At 41.9% G+C, this 12221-nt stretch overlaps 1 protein-coding gene across 1 annotated transcript in view; it reads right to left on the reverse strand.

Annotated features, from left to right (window-relative positions):
• ntn2 (netrin 2) overlaps positions 1 to 3275 on the reverse strand; it is a 66515-nt gene extending 63240 nt beyond the window's left edge. Inside the window, exon 1 of the mRNA XM_035407124.1 lies at positions 2992 to 3275. The gene's annotated coding sequence lies outside the window, so the exon portion shown is untranslated. The remainder of the gene's footprint in view (positions 1 to 2991) is intronic.
• Positions 3276 to 12221: the final 8946 nt, after the last annotated feature.

A 12221-nucleotide genomic window follows, 5' to 3' on the forward strand; every position in this document is an offset into this window, starting at 1 on the left:
TGTGTGTGTGTGTGTGTTCGAGAGAAAGAGAGAGAGTGAGAGAGAGAGAGGAGTCTGTGTTCAAACAAAACCTAGGCAAAGATGTAAATCATGCAGAGGAATGCATGAAGCTCCAGACACAGAAGACACCTGACATGCCGACTAATTTATCGACATCCCGCGCTAATTTATTACACTGCGCTTGGTGCTGGAGAGCTGCTCGGGAGAGAGGAGACATGGATGTGACCGTGAGCAGCAGAGTGCACGAGCACAGGAGGGACGAGAGCAAGGAGCTCTCCTGTGTGTGTGTGTGGAGCCCGCTCGCTCGCTTCTGTCCTCCACTTTCGCTTTTACCTTGAGCTCCTATTGCCTCTGTCTGGGAGAAAACACAAACATGTACTTCTGTCCTCTCCATCTACCCCACTCTCTCTTATGTGTGAGAATTCTTCACTACCTGACATTGCTGTTTACTGGTCCTCTGCTGAAGGCTCTGTGATTTAATTTAGCTGCCTTCCACCTTGAACTGACAGATATGGAATAAGATGCTGTATTCGCCGCTCTGTACATTCTTTAATACTGTGTTCAGTGCCGTTCTAAGTTGTGGAATGGTTACAGGGTGTGCTGTGTATAAACTGAGCAAACTGAGAAATATAACAAAGTCTCCCTCCGTCTGAACACCCAAACTTTCAACAGCATCTGTGCGTATTCTGTGTGTTTTGATCTGGGAAAATATGCCAGAGTTTCAACGCACAAGAAGTATGGCCATCGACAAACACAAAAAGACGCTCTTCTAATGCGGAGAGCACAGCCCTCAGCCACCTCTACTGCGCTAGCCACCCCGCCAACGTCAGGCGGGAGGCGGGATTTAAATAATTAAATGAATCCTTAAATAATGACCTGAGAAAGACCATTAAAAATCCAATTTGCATGCAGCGGTGTGGAAAGCCTACGTCCTGCCCCTCTCCTGCCCCCCCCCCCCACCCCCACCCCAAAGCGAAGATAAATGGCAGCAGTCACTGCGCTCCTGACGCGTCTCAGCAAATGAGCCTCGTTCATCACTGGAGAGTGAGAGACTTCCGCCCGTGCTTTTATCTTACCAGGGGAACAGGCTCCAATTAACAGGCAGCCCACACCTCCATTTTATCACTCCTAGATAACCCGATTGTCTGCCTTCATGTTGCTCCCACCTCTAACCCCCCTCCCGGCCCCTGTCTTCACCTTTACGCTTGTGCGGCGCAGGGCTGGTGCCATGACTGCACTGGCATGCGCTGACACCTGCGCTGCCATTGTCGCTCACGCTCCCGTCTGCTGCGTGTTCTAGAGTTTCCCGATGTTTCATAAACATGGCAAAATAAAAGATAGTGATGCAGAGAAAAAAGAACCAGGAACTGCCGTGGGTTGTAACAGGCTGATTCTTTCTCAGATAGTGAGCAAGTGCAGGGCCTGCCCGCTCGGTGTAACTCAATGTGTTTATGGCAAGCCGGGTTATAAAACACTTCTTTTTGTTGGTGGGAGAGCACTGGTGTAAAGGGAGTGTATGCAGTTCCGACAGCATTAACTCTCAAAGCATTAACATGGGCTGGCGGCAACAGCACACCATGCGTCAAAAAGAGCTCATGGACTAAAATTTAATAACATTGCTATACCGATTCAGAGATGGTTTTTCGTCATGAATGTTATATTTTAAGTTGAAAAAAGGAAGAAAAAAAAAATAGGTGTGCCTGTGTGGAAATACTGAAACGTAAGCTATTTCTATCATTTAAACTCTTTATTTATAAAAGTGTTTTATTGTATTATACGGAGATTGGTCTTTAGAGTGTAATCTGCAGCACAAAAGAGGAGACGATGAAGAGCATAACTCCAGCAGGAACGGGCACATGCACGATGTCTGTCAATGCGCATGTAAGATCCGTCACTAGCAGCAGCGGAACAGCACTTCTGAATGTTTGCAGGGTTTTCCACATGTGCACATGGCTTCTATCATGGCTCTGAAAACATTTTGCCATGTTGTTCAGATTTTGAATTTATTTATTTCATAATATTAGATCTGCAGAATTCAGCTATCATGTGAATCAGACATGCATGTCTTAATACTATCAAATTAACAACACAATCAGCACTCAAAGGATTCTAAAGATAAAATATTACACGTGCCAATATGGATTGAAAGTAATTATTTAGAATGATTAGGTTAAAAGAATTTAAAATACTGATATTCCAAGAATAGAAGAAAACTCATTACACTGGACAAAGGTAATTGTAGCAATTATTAATAACTGACTTCATTCATATACTAATCAACAGCATATTATACTGAATTTCTAGATAGCATTGATCTTTATTTCTTGGCTCTTCTCAGTGTTCTAAAAAAAAGCAAATCAGTACCAGGAGTAAATATATGCTCCTGACATTACTGAAGCAATATGAAATAACCAAAAGATTTGTCTACAGTCTATTTGTAATGCATAAAAATTAAAATTAAGATAAAACTTGAGTAATCCAAGAACAAAACGTGAGTACTTTAAAAGCAATATCTTTATAGTCTTACCAACAAATTAATTTATCATTTAACAGATTACGTTTATCATTTATCAGATTACATTTATTTTATCTACAGATTGCATTTTGAAGTGACAATATTTTGAAATAGTAACACCTTTGTCTGCTCATTTAATATTAAATATTAAGTTTATTTTTTGTTTAATTCAACAAGAAATATTCAGCGTATGTGACTCACTGTGCCCCCCCCCACCCCCACCCCCCACAAAAAACTCATACACAAATGCAAAAATAAGTGAGTATATAATTAGATATTATATTAATATGTCGGCAAACATTTTGATTTCAAGTATTTACAAATTTCTACTATTAAAATCAGTACATAAGTTGCCGTTCCTCCTGGCAATCATATCTAAACCAGACAGACACATCTTGGTAGATTATCGCTCTAATTACAAGTGGGGACAGATTAGGCTAAAAAGAAAGCAAGAGAAACAGGCTAAACACACTCACTTGCTGTCACAGAAACTTCAAGCTGAGAGCTCTGTCCTCCTTTGTGGCGCTGCAGTAGGTTTATTGAATTTGGTTAAAAAACAAACTCCGGGGAATTTCTCCAAGGCCCCTCTCTCCGCTCTCGGGTTCCCTGCGGCGGACACCTTTAAGAAAATGCCAGCCGCCGGCTTTCGCCTTGCTTCATTTTTGGCTCTGCTGCCGGACTGTAAGGCAATACCTCCTTTTTTCACGGGGAATTCCACATTCGGGGTTCCTGTGAGTAGAGCACGCCCTCTAGCGACCATTTCTGAGAAATACAGCAAACGCTATCATCATTGATAGTCTTTGTGCTCCGAGTGAAATTGAGGAGCTTCTTAAAAAAAAACAGTCTATGCCAGCACAGTAATCCAACATTTTCATGAAAACACATATGCCCCCAAATCACAGCATAGATAATGGGACTCAATAGACCATTGAGTGCAAAATTGCTGATTAGATTGCCATTGAGTTTTGAATGGAGCAGGACATGCACTGTTGATTTGTGGAGGGTAAAGACTGATTCTGGAAGCACTAGATAATTACAGCAATAAAAGGGGGAAAGGATGAGAAAGAAAATGCCACCACCAATTAGCTCAACCCTCTCCTTAGAGAACAAAGCTCTAGCTAATACTGGCTCCCAAGAAGAGCAGGGAAAACATTGTCCTGCATCCAGACTTACTCATACGACAATGGCATTACATTAGTGCTTCTCAGCAGGAACATAACAAGCCACACAAAACCGCTGGCATGATGCGTATGGTTAATAGCATAACTTAATAAAGCTTATGATTCATTAAATGATTAAAGGATGAAGACTGAAACATGATTGAAGATGAACAGCCAACATTATCAGTTATTTATTTATTTTTTAATCTCATCAGAATCTGATAAATTATTAAGGATTATGTTAGGTGCACTCCTGCAGTTGCCCTTGACCAAGGCACTGGCCTCAGGACTGGAGTTGGTCCCCGGGTGCTGCACTGCGGCTGCCCACTGCTCCTAAGTAACTAGGATGGGTCAAATGCAAATTACCCCACGGGTTCAATAAAGTATATCTATCTATCTATCTGTTTCATGAAAAGGGGAGAAATCTGATTTATAAATGTAAACATGCAAGAAATTTGAGAGCACTGTTCTCTAAATGATTACTGTACTCAGACAAACTATTTCCTTTTTGAAAAACTATTACCGTGAATGGAAATTAGTTTACTGCAACTGCCCATTAAATATTTTAATTTTTTTTTCTGTAAAACCAAAAGAGACATACAGTACAACAAATGTGTAATTCTATCAATGGTTAGCCTGTACATTAGTATGACCACCTCACAGGCTGGTCAATATGACCACCTCACAGGCTGGTCAGTAGTACGGCCTTACAGGCTGGTCAGTAGTACATCTGACATAAAAACTGGTCAAGAACATAGTTACACACGTTGGTCAAAATTAGAGCTGCATTACAGGCTAGTCAATAGCTGCCTCACAAGCTGTTACATAGCATCACTGCCTCACAGAGTCATTTGTAGTATAGGTGCTATACATACCGGTTAAAAGTGTTTTGTATGTTCCATGTTTCAAATACTGTATTTGATCATACATTTTTCTCTCACTTAAAAAGTTCATAGATCTTTTAAAAACAATCACTAGACTACTTTCTTTGTGTCTGACTGACATCTAGACCAGGAAACACAATATATACAGTATATGGGCACAACTTCAAAAATTAAGGTATAGTATATGATGGCTGGAATAATGAAGAATAGAGACAAATAGCAATATTATAATCACAGTCTCTCTGCCATCTGTACTAAAGACAGGCCTGTCAGGCAGATATACTATTAACTAGCCTATGAGGCAGATACACTACATGGCCAAAAGTATGCGGACACCTAACATCCAACATCTCATCCAAAATGATGGGCACTAATATGGAGTTGGTCCATACTTTGCTGCTATAACAACCTCCACTCTTCTGGGAAGGTTTTATACTAGATGTTTGAGCATTGCTGCAGGGATTTGCTTCCATTCAGCCAGAAGAGCATTAGTGAGGTCGGGCAATGATTGGGCCATTAGGCCTGGCTTGCTGTTGGCTTTTCGATTTATCCCAAAGATGTTTGTAATGTATGCTCTTGACTTGGCAGCTAATAGGCTAACTATCTAGTTAGCACTTGATATTAGCCTATTAGCTTCTGTACCAATATTGTACCTTCACAAAAGGGCAACCTTCACAAAAGGGCAAACAGAAGGACATGACAGTATTATGAGTTTAATCTACTAAACTGAAACTTAGATTTTTACAGCGAACAAATTCACATATTACAAGGAACATGCACCAAGGAAGGAGATTTTTTGTTTGAGATGGGTAAAAAGTGGAATGCAGATGAAGGGAGATAGGTTTGATCAGTGTGCTGCTTGATTAACTGGTGTGGAATGTATGGCCTAAAATATAATACGGATGGAGCTCATTGGTGGTGTTTATAAATGTCTCAGTGACTGCACTACACTAGACAAAAGGCTCTTTTCCTCATTCCATTGCTCTCTTTCACATCCCGTCTTACTTTAAGCAAAATAATGCATTCCCGTTTACGCATGACAAGGCACATGTCATTTGCTGTGTGATAACTTATTAAAAGCGGTTAAATTAATTCATTAATTCATGTACTTTTAAATGTAGGGTATTGGAGTGGCTCAGTGGGCACAGCAGTGAGTTGTGGCACATGCTGAGACTCTGAAATGGAGGGGCTTAGCCCAGCTTTGGTTGACCTTTAGCTCAGCTCTCTGTATACATATCACTTGCAATCCAAAATCCTTTGACACCAACAGTGCTAGCCCAAACACTTTGATTTCATGAATGTAATAACATTAAGAGTCAATGACAATTAAACAGGATATATACTGTATATTAAAAACACTATTATCCAGGGAGACATTTTCTACACATGTGCAAATTCATAATTTATATTTGTAAAAGTAATTTGGATTTAATATCTTGCTTAAAGCTGAAATGCATGTGCCCTACCAGAGAATCAAACTTGCGAATCTGTTACACCCCACTGCCATCCCATGCCATGTACAAAATACAAATACAACATGTACATACAACAAACTGATCTGAATAAACTATACACCATTAATAATGATTAAGCAATTAGATCTGTTCATGGTTTTTTTTAAGGCAGTCCACTGAAATAATAACCTGGCTGATCCATTTTGGACTGGCAGCCTTGGCAAACACTCCCCACCACATTGTGCACTGCCTGGTGTCCTTGAATTCTCACATTCATCGTACAGATTCATTCAACACATATCTCAAGCATAAGAATGACTTGCATATCTGTGGAAAGTCTGTCAATTTCACAATAAACCACAAGCATAAAGTGTCAGTACTAACTATATATACTTTAAATGGTTAGAATTCCATGTCCCTGTTGTTTGTCAAAATATGCACTCATGGAGGTAGTCTCAGTTTCAATAATAATATGGAATGGCATGGCTCTCCCTGTTAATGCCCATAGATTTAAGTTAAAAATAATACAGCAGTCCCATTCATGAAAGTAAAGAGCAAGGTAATGTTTTATTCTGTACTTTGTGTTTTGTTTGTACATTAATTGATGGTGTGGTGAAAACTGGTTTAACTTTTTTTTAATTTTTTTTTTACATTTGCATTTTTCACACATTTCACAATCTCATTTGGCTAAATGTGTTTTTCACATATAGTCATATTCAGTGGAGTGGCTGAGAAGCAGCTGAAAATGTAACTGATGTTCTAACCATTCACTTGTGTACAGGCAAATATAAAAAATACGAAATTATTTTCTGTCAAGTCAGAAAAAGTGAGTCTGTATACTAAACACCACAAAGACATTCTTAACTGCCACAAGCACCATTGATTTGTAAAAAAAAAATCTAACAGCTTTCATGCCCTGACAGGACTGTATATCACATCTCTCTTTACTGATTTAGATCATTTTAAACAGAATAAACAATTCAGTACCAAGTGCTTAATACACTTTGATACATAATTCCCAAATGTAAACAAGGACAGAAAGCAATGCAAATTCACAAAAATAAAAATAACTTCGCTCCTCAATGATGTAAGTTGATTTTCTGCAGCCTGGGGGTTACTTATAACAACGATAATGCAAATTGCATTGAAAATCAAAAACAAATTAAACAGTCTAATAAGAAAATTCTTTCAATATGTACTGGAGCTTATAAATTTCCATCTTTCGGAAAAGCTAATATAACCACCCACCAATAAGAACACATGGTCAAAACTCCCCAATCCATGGGACTTGGAAATACTGTTTAATGCTGTTGCTATAAATGGAACAATATTAAATAATATGATATTCCAGCTATATTAAAGAAAGAATGATGCTTAGCTTCACCCACATTGGCTGTAATATATGCAGTTCTTAGAGTGTGTTGCATGGGCGGAAAGATGCTTTCCTGGCTTCTGGAGTGTTTATTTTCTTCTCCCAACACAGACACAGTGGATTTGGCAAAGCACTGCCTCTCCCCCAGCTTATCTTTGACTGTAAAGGAGAACTGGTCCCCAATACTGTCCTGTCCCAGCTAGTTTGGGCCTGTTCGCAGTATAGAAATCTTTACTCTGGTTGGTACAAAGCTATGCTTTCCTCACACAGGCACACATATACATGTATACAGGGCAACTGAAATATGAATAGCCGGCTTTTATTTCCTCTATTAATAACTAAGAAGGCTTGCTGTTTTAGCAGGAGACATCACCTGAAAGCCCAGTAACACTCCGAGTGGGCCACAGTGTGGTGGTGGCATTAGCGGGCCAAGCTTCGAAGGGTTCCTGGGTGCAGCACTTCTGTTGTACTCAAATTTCGTCTAGGAAACCTCCACCTGTGCAAACATGTAATAAGTACAATATACTATACCTGCTATCCTTGCTGACCTGAATAGGTTTTCTGAACAAAAGTAACTGTACTTTGGTGGTTTCGTGGCTGTGGGTGCCAGCACCATACATTCCTAACTCTTCTACCTCATGATCGCTTGCCAGCATTTGTATTGTGAGGCTGACATTGAGAGAGAGAGAAAGAGAGAGAGATGGAAAGAGAGGGAGGAAGAGAGAGAAGGGGAGAGAGAGAGGTGAAAAGAGAGAAAGGGAGAAAGACAGAGATGGAGGGAGAGAGAGATGGAGAGAGAGGGAGAGAGAGAGTGAGATGTAAAGAGGGGGTGGAGGGGTGAATTGGTTTCAATCATAAAACTGGAATTCAGGGAATAATACTCTGCTTCCTTTAACAGGATATGACACAAGCCAGGTATAAGCAAGGGGAATGACGTGACGCACCAAGAACCTAGAGCCCTGACCCCCCCACCCCACCCCACCCCCCGGCCGAGAAAACTCTGGGAAGAATTAGCATGCAGCGTGCTATCGTGACCTTGCCTCTCTCCATTCAAGGTCAGAAATGACTAAAGAAAACAATGAGGAAAGGAGGTAAAAAAAAAAAAAAAACACACAATGCACCAAACAAAGCGATAATTAGACACTACCGGCGAGCGCCGCCGCTTTCTTCTGCACTTCAAAGCCGCAGCTGCTGCAGATCGCAGCCAGAACGCAGCGCTCAGGCAAAGGCAGCCCGTCTGCGTATCTGCTGTTTACGTTACACAGATATCTGAGCGTCGGCCTCTCACCCCGGGATGTGACTCATCTGAAGGAGCGACGGCGTTTCGGCAGTTGGGCATACACATTCACACGCGCTCGCTCGCCGGAGAGCACCAGGGAACGGTTCAAAAAAGAAAAAAGAAATTTCCAACTGTCCTGGTCGAGCCCTAGAAAACTGCTTTTTTTTAATCATTGAGAAATGTCATCAGTTTAAAGGATGTGCATCAGATCAGATCAATGCACTGAGGACTGGGCTGTTTGGAGTGACAGTGTTGTCCACCAGAGGGCAGCAGTGCTACAGCAGAGGGGGCTCCCTGGTCCCTTCCTGTGTGCAGCAACACTCAGCAACAGCAGCGGTGCCCATTCTAGAAAAAGACCAGGAGGTGAGAAGCATAAAATAGTACCAATAAAACCAGAGCAATATATAAATGCAGTTTTAATAAAATAATTATTGAGGCAGAGAAGATAAACAGACTGTGTGTAAGTGTATGTGTGTATGTGTGTGTGTCTGTGTATATGTGTAAGAGAAGGAGAGAGAGAGAGATGATAACGATTTCAATATTCAATAAAAGTATTGATACAGGCATGTACACATACACAAACACACATTGAAGAATAAACCCTGATCACATTGAAACAGAGTGAGCACCAGGCACTTAGCACCCAGGCTACAGGATCTACAGTTGGACTGAACACTCCACAATGGTTATTTCCAGCCTAAGGGGACAGAGTTGATGCAACACTGGTGTCATTTGACTGAACTGGGTAAGAGCAATGTGGAGAAGGGCGGTGTAAACAGTAGCGTGATGTCCTGCTCCATACTGCAGTCCCCATGGCCTCTCCTCACCCCCCCCCCCCCCAAAAAAAAAGAAAAAAAATGGGGATATACCATGTCAAGGCCATGTCCCAAAATGCCCCCTCTCTCTCCAAACTGCTCCCAGGTCAGTGATCCCCCATTGAGTGTTGACTGTGGGATTATCAGTAGGCCTGCAAAGAGCGGAATGACAGGAATGACATCACCAGCGCAGTCATGCTCATACCCTACGCCAGGGCCGTCCATCTGGTGCCAGTGGGCAGGCAACCCCATGGGGGACGCATCTTCAGCACGAGAAACCCAGTCTGAACCCATACTGGGGTCTGTCTGTCAATACCTCAGCCTACTGTTCCTTGAGTTCAAGGTTCAATGCCACATAAGGCTTTAAACACGGCAAGTCAAAACTGCTAGAACTTGAGACGGTTTGGGGATAAACCTGAGAGACTCCAAAACCTGAAGCCCTGAAATTTCCCACAGTGCATTTCTGCATTCTCAGCCTGCGGTATAAGGGAACTGAGGCTATAATAGCCGCCTCAGGTTAATACTGCATGCTGATCCCTCCCCGGGCTCTAACTGAGGTGACTGGATGGTATTTCAGCATGTTAAATGAAGGAAGAGGGTGGGGTGTTTCGGTAATTACAATGCAATCTAATACCCTGCCTTAAAATATCACATTGACGCTGACTCAGTTTAATACTTGATAATCCTTTTGCACTATGGATACGCACATTTTGTACTATGGATACGCATACGAACGTTATTCCATACTCCGTCTCCATACCACTGCGTTGACATTGCACAAGAGTAAGAATAACATAATATCTGGCTTAAAAAAAGGATGAACTGAAACATAGTTCACAACTGCAATCACAGACATTCTGAAGCAATTCAAGAAAATATTCATATTCTTAAAGCTGTTCTTAGAAGTCACTGTTATTAAAATGATCAAAAGTAGAGACTTTTATATTTGTTTGGCAACCTAGGTGTTTTTATGTGCTAGCACAGTGTCTTTACTTGGGGGGCACTGGTTGCTCTATAGTACCTTGTCTTTGAAATCCTTTAGTGGATTTCCACTTAAAACAATGATTTCCCACTTGGTGTGGGAGTGTGAAGCGCACACAACCTGCCTCAGAGAATTAGTCCCAAACAAACACTCCAAAATGAACTGTGGCCTGCTGAGATTACTTTATTTTCCCATTGTAGCCCAACAGCACCCAACACATGTAGCTCAAACTCCCTCCAGAACCACCCCGCCCCCCCCCCCCCCCTCCCCAACACGGAAAGTTCCTCCGCCGCCCCCACCTGCAATCTGAGTGACCATCTCCTAATTGGCGCTAATTCCAGGGGGGTGTGGATGACTCCGGCCCTGTCGAGGCGCCGTGATTAATTCCGCAGTATGAGGGACAAAGGGCACCGCGCTCTCTGCGGTGTTGACACTAATAAATCTGAACGCTTCCTCTAAGGTGTTCCAAGGTTATTCCAGGAATTTCCTTTGCCTATTGTGAGGAGATCTGTTTTTGGTAACCCACCACCAGCCCTCCGGCCTCCTCCTCCCTCTCTCCCCTCCTCCACAGCCCACCCCCTGCCCGCTCTGTCCCCTTGTCTCAGGCTCTGAATAGACCACCTCAGTTGAATGTGACAGACAGCCAGGCGTCAGAACGTCAGGTTCAGCGGCCTAAGTCATGCTGGACACAATAGGGCCAGTTATTTTCACCTGTTTGGCCCCCTCGCTTTGTGCCAGAGAAGAAATAAAACAATGCCCTGCATGTTCTCCCTTTCATTCTCTCTGTCATTTTCAAGCAGAGCGAGGATGGAGGTTTTTCCCTCTTTCAGACAAAAGCTCTGTGGATTATGTCAATTATTTTGATGTATAACTTAGTCTGGAAAAAGGCACATTAAAGCTGCACTGCTTAAGGAGGGAGGGAGGAAGAGAGAGAGAGAGAATGAGAAAGAGAGAGAGAGAGAGAATGAGAAAGAGAGAGAGAGAGAATAAATGGTCTGCTGGCTAATTTGTTTGTTTTGCATAAAGAATTGAAGGGCTATCATAAACTTGGCAGCAGATGTATCCAGCGTGTCAATGTACAGGGCTTGCACGCAAATAATGGCTTTACTCTGAACTTCAGGGGTACACGCCAGCCTTAGCAAGAGCCACTGTGCACCATGCAGCTGTTAATCTTTGTAAATACATGGGACAGGAAAGGTAAACATTTTCCAAATGCCACCCATGTGCGAGTAAGGGACACTAGGAGACAAGCATGCAGGGGGCTCTACTCTGGGTCTGACTCGATCACACGGGCTTAGGAAAAGTCTGTCAGTGTTCACGTACAGAGAGACAACAATGCACTTCTGGGGCATGGACATTCCTGAATTAGAATAGGCACTGCCCAGTCAGAGAGACTGGTGATCACAAAGGAGACTATGGCCTTCCTAGTGTAGTTAAGCAGTAGTGGTTGCTATTTACCTTGTTAAACTACCTTTTAGGTGTTAACTTCAATATAGTACATCTGAATTTAATAATTTTGGACTTCAGTAAACTATGTTTGAGCCCAATACAGAGTATGTGAATTCACCAATTTTGGTGAAGCTTGCTTTTGTCGTACCCACATTTGATATTTACATGAGTATTGTCGCTAGTAGTTAGTGGACATACACTAGTATAGTCCTAAAAGTATTTCAACACTAATGCTACCTTTTTACAATGATTTTCCAGATGAGGTGTTTCTTGACATCACACGTTTTAAAAAATCTTTTTTATGGATTTAA

Source organism: Anguilla anguilla, chromosome 2 (assembly GCF_013347855.1).
Source record: "Anguilla anguilla isolate fAngAng1 chromosome 2, fAngAng1.pri, whole genome shotgun sequence".
Classification (NCBI taxonomy): domain Eukaryota; kingdom Metazoa; phylum Chordata; class Actinopteri; order Anguilliformes; family Anguillidae; genus Anguilla; species Anguilla anguilla.